General features: G+C 50.5%; 1 long non-coding RNA gene across 1 annotated transcript; it reads right to left on the bottom strand.

Annotated features, from left to right (window-relative positions):
• Positions 1–2,938: 2,938 nt before the first annotated feature.
• On the bottom strand, positions 2,939–15,266 carry LOC142905378 (uncharacterized). The gene is made up of 3 exons (XR_012929519.1): positions 10,312–15,266; positions 8,703–8,832; positions 2,939–6,449 (listed from the first exon to the last, which is right to left on the bottom strand). It is a non-coding gene; the product is annotated as an uncharacterized LOC142905378 (long non-coding RNA).
• Between the last annotated feature and the right edge of the window lie 3,389 nt (positions 15,267–18,655).

The raw sequence follows: 18,655 nt of genomic DNA on the forward strand, positions 1-18,655 counted from the left end.
GGGGCAATTGTGGAGAGAGTGGAGAGTTTCCCATACCTGGGCAGTGTGGTCATGACCGGCTCCAGTTTGACAGCAGAGGTCTCAATCGAGGGGCATTATCTTTTCATCGGTTGCGTAACGCTGTGTGGGAGCTACCTGGTCTGTCGCTCCGCACTAAGCTTCAGGTCTTCTCGGCACAGTCATTCCCTCCCTTCTCTACGCTTGCAAAACGTGGACCCCCCTAATGGAACATTTTCGCCGGTTAGAAACATTTAGGCTGGCCTGCCTACGTGCCATCCTGGGTTTAACCAAACTGGATTGTGTGAGGAGCACACGTATCCTCGAAAGATCTGGGCAAGGTCCCATCGGTGAGCTCCTCCGGCGGGCAAGGCTGCGATGGCTGGGTCATGTAGTCCGCATGCCCAGCCACCGCATGCCGAAACAGCTTTTGTTCGGCCGGATCGAGGGGGCTAAACAGGCGCGGCACGGGCTAGAGAAGAGATGGAGTGATGTGGTACAGGAGGACGTGGAGCTGAGTGGACTTGCCGATGACTGGCACCAGCGGTGTCAAGATCGGCCTCTGTGGAGGAGGCTCGTGAAGGACGCTGCTACTGGGCAGTTGGAGGCAGTCGCCCTTCAACAACAACGGAGGGCGGAGGAGCGACGCTCACAACAACGAGCGGAGCGCCGGGTGGCTAAAGCACAGCAAGTTGGCACAGTAGGGGGCACAGGTGGTGCACCAGCCAGTCGTCTCAGTCAGTCGACGATTATCTGACACCGGTCCTGGGTCTCCCTCCCCTAGCTCGACTCGGCCTCAAATGAGAACCCGGTTGCGGTGTGTGGTAAACATCGCCACTGGGGAGACAAAGGCGGGCGGGTGCAGGCGCTGTTGGGTGGGGTGAGCACGGTTCGCTACGTACGGTGCGAAAGAAGTTCCACACACATACTGCGTGCCTGCCTTCACGTGTGCCGCTCGCGAGCAGCACTCTCCCCAGCGGTTTGTTCGAGGCGACACGGGGGATCTTTGTCTCGTTTCTCTTCTTGTCAACCCCTTTGACTCGTTCCATAAATACGGCTCCTCTAAAAATAATCGCGCAATTACCGGGGCCTCAGAGTGACAGCCCGACACGCACGGTGCTGCTGCTGCTGGTGGTGGTGGTGATGATGATCACCATTCCGATGGCTGTGACTGAGTTTCTTTAATTGCGAGCCAGGTGGTGGCGGGGGTGGTGGAGGTGATGGTGGTGGCGGTGGAGGGAGTGGTGGTGGTTGTGGCGGGGGTGGTGGTGGTGGTGGCGGTGGAGGTGGTGGTGGTTGTGGCGGTGGTAGTGGTGGTGGTGGTGGCGGTGGTGGTGGTGGTAGTGGTGGTGACGGAGGTTGTGGTGGTGGTGGTGGTGTCGGCGGGGGTGGTGGTGGTGGTGGCGGGAGTGGTGGTGGCGTTGTCCCGCAAAAACAACCCCTACCTCCTTGTTGTGCTGGATGGAAACGTTGTGCTGGGCAGTGCAGTGGGGGGAGGGCCAACTTAGATTGGCCTTTCCCTTCATGGCATTTGTACCCACCACAGCGGCCAAATGGGGGCTCTGGACGGGTGCGAGTGGCTGGTGACCCCTTCAATTAATTACCATCAAACCACGATTTAAAAATGTAACTAATCTTGTACCGGAGTCCCCAGGGGGCCAGGCGTCTATGACGTCTCCTGGCCAAACCCCATTTGGCAGAGCCAGGACACTGAGTCTACTCTCGGGGCTCCTCCAGAAACAACAAAAAACCACTATGGATGGCCACGTGGAATGTTCGAACGTTCACTGCGGAGGAGAGGCTGCCACTCCTCTGTCGGGAACTGGACCGGTACCGCCTGGATTTTTGTGGTATTCAGAAGGTCCAGTGGACCGGCTCTGGCTCCTGCCACCATGAGGGGTGGACAGTCCTCTACTCGGGGCAGGTGACTGCCAAACAACAGGGTGTGGCTCTTCTTCTGAACAAAAGAATAAAGGGGGCGTGGGAGCGTGGCGATGAGGTGTGGGAAGCTGTAAGCCCCAGGCTACTTTGGGCTCGCCTTCCCATCAACCAGTGGCGAGGAGTGGTGGTCGTAGTTACTTATGCCCCCATTGAAGACGAACATCCGTGGATGGATGCAGGCAAGGCCGATGAGTCACATACCTTCTATGACCTCCTATCACAGGTGCTGGCTAAAGTGGTCTCTCGGGATAGAGTCATCTTGTTGGGTGACATCAATACCCGAGTTGGTCATGATGCTGGCACCTGGTATTGAGTGATTGGAAGACATGGGCCAGATCAGCTGAACATCAATGGTAGGAGTCTGCTCGATTTATGTGCAGCCCATGAGTTTGTAATTACCAACATGCTATTCCGGCATCGGTGCATCCATACAACATCATGGATGCATGCCGGGTCCAAGCAAGAACATCTGCTGGACTACATAGTGACGAAACAGTGGATACGAGCCCATGTCCTTGACACAAGGACCTACTGTGGAGCTGATCTGCCCTCTGACCATCGACTTGTCATCTGTAAGATGCGCCTGCCATTCTTCCACTCCGGTGGTGGGTGTACACCCAGGACCCCATTCAAACAGTGGCCTGGTCTCAGCTAGCTGATGAAAGTTGCAAGCGAGAATTTCATCATCGCTTATGGCTGGAGTTGGCATCGTCCCCCACTCCTGATGTCGAGGGGAAATGGGCAAGGTTTAGGCACATGCAGCTGCAATGGCTGCTTTGAGTACACGGTCCAGATCTCTCCAGAGACCCTGGCTGACAGAGGAGGTGTTCAGGCTGGCTGAGAAAAAGCAACAGGCCCACTCTATTCGTCTACAGCGTCCAACATCAGAGAATGAGGACGCTTACCACAGTCTTCGCTCGGAGGTTCGGAGAGCCGTGAGGCGCTGTAAGGATAGGTGCTGATCGCGGGTTGCTGAGAAAATGAAGTCTGCCTCTATGGCTCGCGATTACAAATCGCTCTTTATTTACATAAAAAGTAACCTGCAGCGCCACACCGGTTACCATCAAGGGAAAGAACGGTTGATCCAATCTCCGACCCCCAGGAACAGGTTTGCAGATTTGCTGAGCATTTCTGTGAGGTCCTGGGGGAGGGGAAATTCCTCAGCCTGGAAAACATCGTGGGACAAAGTGGAGATGACCCTGCTGAGGCTGAGGTGCCTCAAATATTGGAAGAAGTCACCCCCTGTGAGTGGCTGGCTGAGGTGCTATCTGTTGAGAAAGTTATGAAGGCGATCCAGAGCCTGAGACCAGGAAAAGCACCAGGCAGAGATGATCTCCCAAGTGAAATTCTGAGGGAGGGTGGAGTTTGTCCACAGACTGCCCTACATGATATCATAACAATCGTCTGGACCACTGGACGGGTTCCACAGGATTGGAAGGATGTCCTGGTGGTCCTCCTCTTTAAGAAAGGAGACCGCACAGACTGTAACAACTACAGGAGCATCTCGCTGCTCAGTGTGGTGGGAAAGGTCCTGGCAAAGATTATTCAACATCGCCTTGCCAGGCACGCTGTGAAGAGGCTCGTGGAGCCCCAATGTGGTTTCAGGAAAGGGCTGTCCTGCACAAATGCCATATTTTTTGTCTGTTTGATACAGCAGAAGTGTAGGGAATTCCAACAAGATCTACATCTCTGCTTTATTGACCTGGTCAAGGCCTATGATGCCATCAATAAGCCTGGGCTCTGGGTTGTTTTTTTGTGCTTTCAGAGTCCCTGACCCGCTGCTCACAATCATTAAGGACCTTCATGACTACATGGCCGGGAGTCGGAGCCATTCCCTGTCCTCTGGCTCCCACATTATTTAACATATATTTCGACCACATAGTTCGTGAAGCCTTCAATAGCTGTACTGGAGGAATTTCCATCTGGTTCAGATACAATGGGAGGCTGATCGATGCCCGGGTGCGGTCAAGAGATGGCTCCCTATTGCTCAACCATGTTAAGTATGCTGATTATCTGGTAATTGCTGCTCACTCAGAGGAGGAGTTGGAGACGCTGCTGCTGAGACTGGAGCGTGCCACTAAGAGATGGGGCCTTACCATCAGCCCCACCAAAACTAAGCACCTGCCTGGGTATTTTGTACCATCGGGCACTCCACCCCCACAACTCCCAATTTATGATAGGGCATTTGTGGAGAGAGTGGAGAGTTTCCCATACTTGGGCAGTGTGCTTATGCTTTGACATCAGAGGTCTCACTCCAAATCAGTCGAGCGGCAATATCTTTTCATCGGTTGCGTAACGCTGTGTGGAAGCTACCTGGTCTCTCGTTCCGCTCGAAGCTTCAGGTCTTCTCGGCCACAGTCATTCCCTCCCTTCTCTACGTTTGCGAAACGTGGACCCCCCCCCCTAATGGAACATCTTCACCGGTTAAAAACATTTAGGCTGGCCTGCCTACGGTCCATCCTGGGTTTAACCTGCAGGCTGGATTGTGTGAGGAGCCCGGGCCGGATTAAGATTGTGTAGACCCCTGGGCTACAGGTACTGTGAGGCACCTGGCCTACAGGTACTGTGAGGCCCCTGGGCTACAAGTACTGTGAGGCCCCCGGCCTACAGCTACTGTGAGGCCCCTGGGCTACAGCTACTGTGAGGCCCCTGGGCTACAAGAACTGTGAGGCCCCTGGGCTACAGGTACTGTGAGGCCCCTGGGCTACAGGTACTGTGAGGGCCCTGGGCTACAGGTACTGTGAGGCCCCTGGGCTACAGGTACTGTGAGGCCCCTGGGCTACAGGTACTGTGAGGGCCCTGGGCTACAGGTAGTGTGAAGCCCCTGGGCTACAGGTACTGTGAGACCCCTGGGCTACAGGAACTGTGAGGCCCCTGGGCTACAGGTACTGTGAGGCCCCTGGGCTACAGGTACTGTGAGGCCCCTGGCCTACAGCTACTGTGAGGCCCCTGGGCTACAGGAACCATGAGGCCCCTGGGCTACAGGTACTGTGAGGCCCCCCCCAGTAATATTTTCAAAAGGAAAACAAAGTTAAAGCAAAATAAAATGTACTTTTTACAAGGCTAACAACAAATAAAATTCAGCATTCACAAGTGAAATCACTTTTCACTTAATCTCTGGAGGCCCTCCAGCTGGCTGAGGCTCCTGGGCTGCAGCCCCTAGAGCCCCGTGCCTTCATCCGGTCCTATGAGGAGCTCACAAGTCCTTGAAAGATCTGGACAAAGTCCCATCGGTGAGCTCCTCCGGCAGGCAAGGCTGCGATGGCTGGGTCATGTAGCCTGCATGCCCAGCCACCGCATGCCGAAACAGCTTTTGTTCGGCCGGATCGAGGGGGCTAAACGAGCGCGGCACGGGCTAGAGAAGAGATGGAGTGATGTGGTACAGGAGGACGTGGAGCTGAGTGAACTTGCCGATGACCGGTACCAGCGGTGTCAAGATCGGCCTCTGTGGAGGAGGCTCGTGAAGGACGCTACTGGGCAGTTGGGGGCAGTCGCCGTCCAATAACAATGGAGGGGGGAGGAGCGACGCTCACAACAACGAGCGGGGCGCCAGGTGGCTAAACCACAGCAGGTTGGCACAGTAGGGGGCACAGGTGGTGCATCAGCCACTCATCTCAGTCAGTCGACCCGTGGCACCTGGGTCTGCCCCGTGACCTCCTGCCAGCGGGCGTTCGACACTTCACGTGGCCTCAAGGTGCACATGGCCTGGCACAAGCGTCGTGGTGACGTCACCGCCACTTAGTGGCGAATGGCGGTTGTTGTTGTTGGCAGTGGTGGTGGTGGCCACGCTGCTGCAAGGGGCTGCCTGTAACCCAACGCTGTGGCCGCAGCAGCGAGGGGCTGGTGGATGACACACAGATGATGATGTGAAACTCCCTTCCTAACCCGTAGGTGTGGGTCGAGGAGGAGACGTACCCCCGGCTCGGCCAGGAGAGGGCGGCACGGAAAATTGCGGACTAATTCCCCTCTGTTCAATCCATCTGTACGCGGCGGGGATATAGCGTTGCCCCCTCGCGCAAGACGTGTGGGTTTTCTCCAGGGATTGTTCCGGTGTCCTGAAAACACATTTTTTAAAATAAAACACCATGTAATCAACAAAATAGAGTCCGAAAATTCAGCCTGGCTCTCCGAGATACATAAATATATCTATCTGGGTCGCCGCGGTGGCGAGGAGATGTTAACTCCCTCCCCTGGTGTGCAGGAGGTCGTGGGTTCGATTCCCACCTTGGACGCCTGCTGCTGTATATTTGGAGTTTGCGTCTCTCTCTCTCTTTGTAACGTTTAATTTCATTTGTGTTGCTGGTGACTTTGTGTCTTTCGTCTCGAAATCGCCTCCTGCGCTGTTGCTGCTGGCGGCAATAAAAGATCTTTAAAAGTCAAAGTCTCTCTCCCCCAGCATCGCCACGCGTTCACAGTGTTTGGTTGATGCTGTAAATCGCCACTTGTTGTTTTTGTTGACGATGATGATGAAGATAAGCCGCTTTTCTTGAGCTGCTCAGCCGGGCCCTTACCTGGTAAGATAAAATAAAAAACGAGTTTAAATCTTAGAGGCCATCTATAAATGACGTCACGGGGGGGGGGGTCAGACATTTGTGACGATGTGTGACGGGGGGGGGGGTGAGAAATGTGACGTCACGTAAAAATGCGCAACTTTAAATAAATATAGACAACACGTTCCACTTAATTAAATATTTCATATTAATAATTATTATTATTACGATTCGTAACAATGTGCGACACCGCGGCTTAGTATGCGTACTTAGTTCGGCGTGCAAAACAACAACAACAACAATGGAAAGACAAAGACGGCCGTGCGTGGCGATGCTGCCTGCCCCATCCTCCTCGTGCGCCTTAATAGGTGCTCGCAAACAGCACTTTGCCCGACGCGCGTCACGTTACGAAAGTGTAGCCTCTGCTAAAAACCCGTAAGGTGGTAACAACAGACGCACCAGCAAACATCTCCTGTACAGCCTGCAACAGGCTGTAGGGGCAAGTGTTGTAGGGGCAAGTGTTGTATTAGAGCAGCACCTCTATGAAGGGCGACACTGTGGTACACGAGGGGGTGGGTGGCCAGCACCACGCCCGGCCGCCTTTGTCTCCCAAGTGGCGATGTTTACTACGCACCGCACCAGGTACTCATTTGAGGCTGAGCCGACCCAGGGGAGGCCCAGGACCGGTTCAGATAATCGTCACCGGGATTCGAACTTGGGTCGCCAGGTGTGTAGCGCAGCGCGCTAACCGCTACACTACCGCTCCCCACACACTAACACACAAAGATAAAGATCCCCCGTATAGCCTTAACAGACGGTAGGGGCAAGTGCATACATACATGCACACATACATACACTCATATACTTACACACATATACACACGTAAACACACATGCACACAAAACACCACGCGTGACTGATAATTACACAAATACATCCTGCGACCAATTTACAATTTCTCCCTATTAATGAAACGCGTAGTGGGTGGGGTTGGGGAATTAACCAGAAATAAAGTCATACATATTTCACGGAATTTTCCCGGCGCGAAATAATTAATATTTTACAATCACTCAATTAATTCCATATGCCGTTACATAAGTCGCCTTTATACACCGGCTCTTACACTCGAGGAATATCTCTCCGTCTGTTAGCGCCGCGTGATTTGAAGCATTTGCATTATTCACGCGATCCTTAACGACTCCGGGATTGGTAGCCCGTGGGAGGGGGGGGTGAGGGGGGAGGGAGGGGAAGGGTGGGAGGGGAGGGAGGGGAGGGTGGAAGGTAGGGAGAGAGGGGTGGGAGGGTGGGAGGGGTGGAAGGTAGGGAGGGAGGGTGGGAGGGGAGGGTGGGAGGGTGGGAGGGGAGGGTGGGAGGGTGGGAGGGGAGGTTGGGATTGGAGGGTGGGAGGGTGGGAGGGGTGGGAGGGGAGGGAGGGGAGGGAGGAAGGTAGGGAGGGAGGGGTGGGAGGGAGTGAGGGGTGGAAGGTAGGGAGGGAGGGTGGGAGGGAGTGAGTGAGGGGAGGGGAGGGTGGGTGGGAGAGTGGGTAGGGTGGGAGGGTGGGAGGGAGGGAGTGAGGGTAGGGAGTGAGTGAGGGTGCGAGGGAGGGAGGGATGATAAGGAGGGAGGGGAGGGGTGTAGGGAGAATGGGAGGGAGTGGTGTAGGGTAGGGAGGGTGTTAAGAGGTGTAGACTGCCCCTCCTACCACCCACTCTGTCTGCTCGCTTCCAGATCGATATCCTGGCCACGCCAGAGGCGACGTTTCGCGTCCTCGCCATCAGGAATGGCGGTGGCCCAGTGGTTAGCGGCACTGCGCTGCAAACCCGGCGAGCCGAGTTGAGGTCCCGCTCGCGGCCAATGACGGCGAACATTTGAAGCGTTGCAGGGCCTCCCCTAAGTCGACTCAGCCTCAAATGAGTACCTGGTGCGGTGTTGTAAATCATCGTCACTGGGGAGACAAAGGCGGCCGGGCGTGGTGCTGGCCACCAACCCGCTCGTGTGTGCCGTGCCGGCCTTCGTAGGAGCTCGCTAACAGCACTTGCCGTAGCAGTCTGTGCAGGCTACACGGGTGATCTTTGTCTGTGTGTGTATGCTGCAGGGGGTGGGTGGGGGGTGGTGGTGCTGTCGTCAATATTGCGCCGTGACGTTCTTCATCGAGGTGCTGCTGCTCGGCGAACAGCACTTGCCCCGCCGGTCTGCTCAATGCCACCCGGGGGACCTTTGCCTTTGGTGGTTGGTGGTGGTGGTGGCGAGTTGTGACCCTTCCCCCGACTCACATCCGTGGTGGGACGCCGCAAGAGGAGGGCGCGGCTGATGAGTCAGGCGCCGCCTTCCCCCTGACCGCGTGATCAACGTGTTGGTCAAAGTGGCCCCCTGCGGCCAGAGTCATCATCGTGTTGGGCAGCCCTAATGGGTTATTACAAAGACAAAGATCATCCCCCCCCACCAACACCCCCCACCAAACCCCTCCCGTACCCTACCCCCAGTCAAGCATATATTAGCTGCCTTTTCTTTAGTTCGTTCTGTAAAGGCACGTGGAGAGAAAACATGAATTAAATAATAGCATACGACGTTTCGATTGCAACACGAGCAATCATCATCAGGTATAGAATGATAGAGAAATAAAGCTAGGCAACTTAGAAGTATAATGCAATACAACGCAGAGAGTCGGCAAACACAACAGTCAACACCCCACCGGGTTCATTACATTCTTCCAAAGATTGCTAGATTTGAGAGAGAGACAAATCAAAGACACTGAGACGCACAGACAGACGCACAAGCAGAGAGAGACAACACAGAGAGACAACACAGTGGCAGACAGAGACAGACAACACAGAGACACACAGAGAGAGACAACACAGAGACACAGAGAGAGACACACAGAGACACACAGAGAGACAACACAGAGACACAGAGAGACAACACAGAGACACAGAGAGAGAGACAACACAGAGACACACAAGTAGAGAGAGACAACACAGACACAGAGAGAGAGACAACACAGACACACAGAGAGAGACACACAGAGAGAGACACACACAGAGACACACACAGAGAGATATAACACACACAGAGACAACACAGAGACACACAGAGAGAGACAACACAGAGACACACAGAGAGAGACACACAGAGACACACAGAGAGAGACAACACAGAGACACAGAGAGACAACACAGAGACACAGAGAGAGAGAGAGACAACACAGAGACACACAAGCAGAGAGAGACAACACAGACACAGAGAGAGAGACAACACAGACACACAGAGAGAGACACAGAGAGAGAGAGACACACACAGAGAGAGACACACAGAGAGAGACACACAGAGACACACAGAGAGATATAACACAGAGAGAGACACACAGAGAGAGACAACACAGAGACACACAGAGAGAGACAACACAGAGACACACAGAGAGAGACACACAGAGAGAGACACACACAGAGACACACACAGAGAGATATAACACACACAGAGACAACACAGAGACACACAGAGAGAGACACTCGTAGGTTCAAAAGAAAGACCGACAAATCAAGTAAATAGGTTGAAAAATGAAAAAATAAATTTCTTAACCTATCTACGTTGCTTTTCCGAAAGACCCAAATAATTTGGATTCCTGCAGTCACGAAAGCTTTAGGTGAAGATGCATTAGCAGCCTGTTAGTGCAACGTGCCCTGATCGAGCACGCCGATTGCGGTGGTTGAGCACACACAACGCTCGGCCGCCTTTGTCTCCCCAGTGGGCGAAAGAAATGCGCGCGCCGTACGAGCGAACTCGTTTGAGGCTGAGCCGACCTAGGGGAGGCCCAGGACCGGTTCAGGTAAATCGTCAGCAGTGCTGGTGGGCGTGAGCGAGGATCGGGGATTGACAACCACTCACTCCGCCGTTCGGACGTAGCAGCTGCAGCAGGGCGGAGCGTGATGAGTCGGAGGTCGTCTCATTCGTGATTTACCAGCGATTTCAACATTCACGTGATGAGTTGGAGGTTGTCTCATTCGTGATTTACCGGCGATTTCAACATTCACGTGATGAGTCGGAGGTCGTCTCATTCGTGATTTACCAGCGATTTCAACATTCACGTGATGAGTTGGAGGTCGTCTCATTCGTGATTTACCGGCGATTTCAACATTCACGTGATGAGTCGGAGGTCGTCTCATTCGTGATTTACCGGCGATTTCAACATTCACGTGATGAGTTGGAGGTCGTCTCATTCGTGATTTACCGGCGATTTCAACATTCACGTGATGAGTCGGAGGTCGTCTCATTCGTGATTTACCGGCGATTTCAACATTCACGTGATGAGTTGGAGGTCGTCTCATTCGTGATTTACCGGCGATTTCAACATTCACGTGATGAGTTGGAGGTCGTCTCATTCGTGATTTACCGGCGATTTCAACATTCACGTGATGAGTCGGAGGTCGTCTCATTCGTGATTTACCAGCGATTTCAACATTCACGTGATGAGTTGGAGGTCGTCTCATTCGTGATTTACCGGCGATTTCAACATTCACGTGATGAGTCGGAGGTCGTCTCATTCGTGATTTACCGGCGATTTCAACATTCACGTGATGAGTCGGAGGTCGTCTCATTCGTGATTTGCCGGCGATTTCAACATTCACGTGATGAGTTGGAGGTCGTCTCATTCGTGATTTACCGGCGATTTCAACATTCACGTGATGAGTTGGAGGTCGTCTCATTCGTGATTTACCGGCGATTTCAACAATCACGTGATGAGTTGGAGGTTGTCTCATTCGTGATTTACCGGCGATTTCAACATTCACGTGATGAGTCGGAGGTCGTCTCATTCGTGATTTACCAGCGATTTCAACATTCACGTGATGAGTTGGAGGTCGTCTCATTCGTGATTTACCGGCGATTTCAACATTCACGTGATGAGTCGGAGGTCGTCTCATTCGTGATTTACCGGCGATTTCAACATTCACGTGATGAGTTGGAGGTCGACTCATTCGTGATTTACCGGCGATTTCAACATTCACGTGATGAGTCGGAGGTCGTCTCATTCGTGATTTACCGGCGATTTCAACATTCACGTGATGAGTTGGAGGTTGTCTCATTCGTGATTTACCGGCGATTTCAACATTCACGTGATGAGTTGGAGGTCGTCTCATTCGTGATTTACCGGCGATTTCAACATTCACGTGATGAGTCGGAGGTCGTCTCATTCGTGATTTACCGGCGATTTCAACATTCACGTGATGAGTCGGAGGTCGTCTCATTCGTGATTTACCGGCGATTTCAACATTCACGTGATGAGTTGGAGGTCGTCTCATTCGTGATTTACCGGCGATTTCAACATTCACGTGATGAGTTGGAGGTCGTCTCATTCGTGATTTACCGGCGATTTCAACATTCACGTGATGAGTCGGAGGTCGTCTCATTCGTGATTTACCAGCGATTTCAACATTCACGTGATGAGTTGGAGGTCGTCTCATTCGTGATTTACCGGCGATTTCAACATTCACGTGATGAGTCGGAGGTCGTCTCATTCGTGATTTACCGGCGATTTCAACATTCACGTGATGAGTTGGAGGTCGACTCATTCGTGATTTACCGGCGATTTCAACATTCACGTGATGAGTCGGAGGTCGTCTCATTCGTGATTTACCGGCGATTTCAACATTCACGTGATGAGTCGGAGGTCGTCTCATTCGTGATTTACCGGCGATTTCAACATTCACGTGATGAGTTGGAGGTCGTCTCATTCGTGATTTACCGGCGATTTCAACATTCACGTGATGAGTTGGAGGTCGTCTCATTCGTGATTTACCGGCGATTTCAACATTCACGTGATGAGTTGGAGGTTGTCTCATTCGTGATTTACCGGCGATTTCAACATTCACGTGATGAGTTGGAGGTCGTCTCATTCGTGATTTACCGGCGATTTCAACATTCACGTGATGAGTCGGAGGTTGTCTCATTCGTGATTTACCGGCGATTTCAACATTCACGTGATGAGTTGGAGGTCGTCTCATTCGTGATTTACCGGCGATTTCAACATTCACGTGATGAGTTGGAGGTCGTCTCATTCGTGATTTACCGGCGATTTCAACATTCACGTGATGAGTCGGAGGTCGTCTCATTCGTGATTTACCGGCGATTTCAACATTCACGTGATGAGTTGGAGGTCGTCTCATTCGTGATTTACCAGCGATTTCAACATTCACGTGATGAGTTGGAGGTTGTCTCATTCGTGATTTACCGGCGATTTCAACATTCACGTGATGAGTCGGAGGTCGTCTCATTCGTGATTTACCAGCGATTTCAACATTCACGTGATGAGTTGGAGGTCGTCTCATTCGTGATTTACCGGCGATTTCAACATTCACGTGATGAGTCGGAGGTCGTCTCATTCGTGATTTACCGGCGATTTCAACATTCACGTGATGAGTTGGAGGTCGACTCATTCGTGATTTACCGGCGATTTCAACATTCACGTGATGAGTCGGAGGTCGTCTCATTCGTGATTTACCGGCGATTTCAACATTCACGTGATGAGTTGGAGGTTGTCTCATTCGTGATTTACCGGCGATTTCAACATTCACGTGATGAGTTGGAGGTCGTCTCATTCGTGATTTACCGGCGATTTCAACATTCACGTGATGAGTCAGAGGTCGTCTCATTCGTGATTTACCGGCGATTTCAACATTCACGTGATGAGTCGGAGGTCGTCTCATTCGTGATTTACCGGCGATTTCAACATTCACGTGATGAGTTGGAGGTCGTCTCATTCGTGATTTACCGGCGATTTCAACATTCACGTGATGAGTTGGAGGTCGTCTCATTCGTGATTTACCGGCGATTTCAACATTCACGTGATGAGTTGGAGGTCGTCTCATTCGTGATTTATCGGCGATTTCAACATTCACGTGATGAGTCGGAGGTTGTCTCATTCGTGATTTACCGGCGATTTCAACATTCACGTGATGAGTTGGAGGTCGTCTCATTCGTGATTTACCGGCGATTTCAACATTCACGTGATGAGTTGGAGGTCGTCTCATTCGTGATTTACCGGCGATTTCAACATTCACGTGATGAGTCGGAGGTTGTCTCATTCGTGATTTACCGGCGATTTCAACATTCACGTGATGAGTTGGAGGTCGTCTCATTCGTGATTTACCGGCGATTTCAACATTCACGTGATGAGTTGGAGGTCGTCTCATTCGTGATTTACCGGCGATTTGAACATTCACGTGATGAGTTGGAGGTCGTCTCATTCGTGATTTACCGGCGATTTCAACATTCACGTGATGAGTTGGAGGTCGTCTCATTCGTGATTTACCGGCGATTTCAACATTCACGTGATGAGTTGGAGGTCGTCTCATTCGTGATTTACTGGCGATTTCAACATTCACGTGATGAGTCGGAGGTTGTCTCATTCGTGATTTACCGGCGATTTCAACATTCACGTGATGAGTTGGAGGTCGTCTCATTCGTGATTTACCGGCGATTTCAACATTCACGTGATGAGTCGGAGGTCGTCTCATTCGTGATTTACCGGCGATTTCAACATTCACGTGATGAGTCGGAGGTCTTCTCATTCGTGATTTACCAGCGATTTCAACAATCACGTGATGAGTTGGAGGTTGTCTCATTCGTGATTTACCGGCGATTTCAACATTCACGTGATGAGTCGGAGGTCGTCTCATTCGTGATTTACCAGCGATTTCAACATTCACGTGATGAGTTGGAGGTCGTCTCATTCGTGATTTACCGGCGATTTCAACATTCACGTGATGAGTCGGAGGTCGTCTCATTCGTGATTTACCGGCGATTTCAACATTCACGTGATGAGTTGGAGGTCGACTCATTCGTGATTTACCGGCGATTTCAACATTCACGTGATGAGTCGGAGGTCGTCTCATTCGTGATTTACCGGCGATTTCAACATTCACGTGATGAGTTGGAGGTTGTCTCATTCGTGATTTACCGGCGATTTCAACATTCACGTGATGAGTTGGAGGTCGTCTCATTCGTGATTTACCGGCGATTTCAACATTCACGTGATGAGTCGGAGGTCGTCTCATTCGTGATTTACCGGCGATTTCAACATTCACGTGATGAGTCGGAGGTCGTCTCATTCGTGATTTACCGGCGATTTCAACATTCACGTGATGAGTTGGAGGTCGTCTCATTCGTGATTTACCGGCGATTTCAACATTCACGTGATGAGTTGGAGGTCGTCTCATTCGTGATTTACCGGCGATTTCAACATTCACGTGATGAGTTGGAGGTCGTCTCATTCGTGATTTACCGGCGATTTCAACATTCACGTGATGAGTTGGAGGTCGTCTCATTCGTGATTTACCGGCGATTTCAACATTCACGTGATGAGTCGGAGGTTGTCTCATTCGTGATTTACCGGCGATTTCAACATTCACGTGATGAGTTGGAGGTCGTCTCATTCGTGATTTACCGGCGATTTCAACATTCACGTGATGAGTCGGAGGTTGTCTCATTCGTGATTTACCGGCGATTTCAACATTCACGTGATGAGTTGGAGGTCGTCTCATTCGTGATTTACCGGAGATTTCAACATTCACGTGATGAGTTGGAGGTCGTCTCATTCGTGATTTACCGGCGATTTCAACATTCACGTGATGAGTTGGAGGTCGTCTCATTCGTGATTTACCGGCGATTTCAACATTCACGTGATGAGTTGGAGGTCGTCTCATTCGTGATTTACCGGCGATTTCAACATTCACGTGATGAGTCGGAGGTCGTCTCATTCGTGATTTACCGGCGATTTCAACATTCACGTGATGAGTTGGAGGTCGACTCATTCGTGATTTACCGGCGATTTCAACATTCACGACCGAGGTGGGGGAGGTGTGTGAGAGGGGGAGGGGTGTGAGAGGGGGGTAGGTGAGGGGGGAGGGGGGTAGGTGAGGGGGGTAGGTGAGAGAGGAGGGGTGAGGGGGGTAGGTGAGGGGGAGGGGTGTGAGAGGGGGAGGGTTGTGAGAGGGGGGTAGGTGAGGGGGGAGGGATGACGGTGGTAGGTGAGGGGGGTAGGTGAGGGGCGAGGTGTGTGAGAGGGGGGTAGGTGAGGGGGATAGGTGAGGGGGGAGGGGTGTGAGAGGGGGGTAGGTGAGGGGGGAGGGTTGAGGGGGGTAGGTGAGGGGGGTAGGTGAGGGGGGAGGTGTGTGAGAGGGGAGTAGGTGAGGGGGGTAGGTGAGGGGGAGGGGTGAGGGGGGTAGGTGAGGGGGAGGGGTGAGGGGGGTAGGTGAGGGGGGTAGGTGAGGGGGGTAGGTGAGGGGGGTAGGTGAGGGGGGAGGGGTGAGGGGGGTAGGTGAGGGGGGTAGGTGAGGGGGGAGGGGGGAGGGGGGTAGGTGAGGGGGGTTAAAGGCACAGAGACGAGGCGTGAATCAGCACCGCGTTGAACCGGACCGTGCGACCCTCCGGAGACTAAAGACGCACCCCTGAAACTCCCTGCCTCGTGGTCGGTGAACATAGAAATCTGGTCAGTGACGTCACCACAGCGCTTGTGCCAGGCTAGGTGCACCGTGAAGGCTGGCGCGAGAAGTGTTGAAGGCTTCTCGCTGGTGCCAGGCTAGGTGCCGGTCACAGGACAGATCCAGGCGCCATGGGTTGACTGCTGTGCCAGGCTAGGTGCAGGTCACGGGACAGACCCAGGTGACATGGGTTGACTGCTGTGCCAGGCTAGGTGCAGGTAACGGGACAGACCCAGGTGCCATGAGTTGACTGCTGTCAGGATTTGAACTCGTCCTGGCATAGTAACTACATCATCAGTGGTGTAGTAACTACATTATCAGTGGTGTAGTGACTACATTATCAGTGGTGTAGTGACTACATTATCAGTGGTGTAGTAACTACATTATCAGTGGCGTAGTAACTACATTATCAGTGGTGTAGTAACTACATTACCAGTGGCGTAGTAACTACATTATCAGTGGTGTAGTAACTACATTATCAGTGGCGTAGTAACTACATTATCAGTGGTGTAGTGACTACATTATCAGTGGTGTAGTAACTACATTATCAGTGGTGTAGTGACTAGATTATCAGTGGTGTAGTAACTACATTATCAGTGGCGTAGTAACTACATTATCAGTGGGGTAGTAACTACTTTATCAGTGGTGTAGTAACTACATCATCAGTGACGTAGTGACTACATTATCAGTGGTGTAGTAACTACATTATCAGTGGCGTAGTAACTACATTATCAGTGGTGTAGTGACTACATTATCAGTGGTGTAGTCACTACATTATCAGTGGTGTAGTAACTACATTATCAGTGGTGTAGTAACTACATTATCAGTGGCGTAGTAACTACATTATCAGTGGTGTAGTGACTACATTATCAGTGGTGTAGTGACTACATTATCAGTGGTGTAGTGACTACATTATCAGTGGTGTAGTGACTACATTATCAGTGGTGTAGTGACTACATTATCAGTGGTGTAGTAACTAGATTATCAGTGGTGTAGTGACTACATTATCAGTGGCGTAGTAACTACATTATCAGTGGTGTAGTAGCTACATTATCGGTGGTGTAATAACTACATTATTAGTGATGTAGTAGCTACATTATCAGTGGCGTAGTAACTACATTATCAGTGGTGTAGTAACTACATTATCAGTGGTGTAGTAACTACATTATCAGTGGCGTAGTAACTACATTATCAGTGGCGTAGTAACTACATCATCAGTGGTGTAGTGACTACATTATCAGTGGCATAGTAACTACATTATCAGTGGTGTAGTAACTACATTATCAGTGGTGTAGTGACTACATTATCAGTGGTGTAGTGACTACATTATCAGTGGCGTAGTAACTACATTACCAATGGCGTAGTAACTACATTATCAGTGGCATAGTAACTACATTATCAGTGGCGTAGTAACTACATTATCAGTGGTGTAGTAACTACATTATCAGTGGCGTAGTAACTAAATTATCAGTGGTGTAGTAACTACATTATCAGTGGTGTAGTAACTACATTATCAGTGGCGTAGTAACTACATTACCAATGGGGTAGCAACTACATTATCAGTGGCGTAGTAACTACATTATCAGTGGCGTAGTAACTACATTATCAGTGGTGTAGTAACTACATTATCGTAGTAACTACATTATCAGTGGTGTAGTAACTACATTATCAGTGGTATAGTAACTACATTATTAGTGACGTAGTAACTACATTATCAGTGGTGTAGTAACTACATTATCAGTGGTATAGTAACTACATTATCAGTGGCGTAGTAACTACATTATCAGTGACATAGTAACTACATTATCAGTGGTGTAGTAACTACATTATCAGTGGCGTAGTAACTACATTATCAGTGGCGTAGTAACTACATTATTAGTGACGTAGTAACTACATTATCAGTGGTGTAGTAACTACATTATCAGTGGCGTAGTAACTACATTATCAGTGGCGTAGTAACTACATTATTAGTGACGTAGTAACTATATTATCAGTGGTGTAGTAACTACATTATCAGTGGTGTAGTAACTACATTATCAGTGGTGTAGTAACTACATTATCAGTGGCGTAGTAACTACATTATCAGTGGCGTAGTAACTATATTATCAGTGGCATAGTAACTACATTATCAGTGGCGTAGTAACTACATTATCAGTGGTGTAGTAACTACATTATCAGTGGTGTAGTAACTACATTATCGTAGTAACTACATTATCAGTGGTGTAGTAACTACATTATCAGTGGTATAGTAACTACATTATTAGTGACGTAGTAACTACATTATCAGTGGTGTAGTAACTACATTATCAGTGGTATAGTAACTACATTATCAGTGGCGTAGTAACTACATTATCAGTGACATAGTAACTACATTATCAGTGGTGTAGTAACTACATTATCAGTGGCGTAGTAACTACATTATCAGTGGCGTAGTAACTACATTATCAGTGGCGTAGTAACTGCATTATCAGTGGCGTAGTAACTACATTATTAGTGGCGTAGTAACTACATTATTAGTGACGTAGTAACTAAATTATCAGTGGTGTAGTAACTACATTATCAGTGGCGTAGTAACTACATTATCAGTGGTGTAGTAACTACATTATCAGTGGTGTAGTAACTACATTATCAGTGGCGTAGTAACTACATTATCAGTGGCGTAGTAACTACATTATCAGTGGCGTAGTAACTACATTATCAGTGGTGTAGTAACTACATTATCAGTGGTGTAGTAACTACATTATCAGTGGCGT

This window comes from Petromyzon marinus, chromosome 53 (genome assembly GCF_048934315.1).
Source record: "Petromyzon marinus isolate PM22_M1 ecotype Great Lakes invasive population chromosome 53, UKy_Petmar_22M1.pri1.0, whole genome shotgun sequence".
Lineage (NCBI taxonomy): Eukaryota > Metazoa > Chordata > Hyperoartia > Petromyzontiformes > Petromyzontidae > Petromyzon > Petromyzon marinus.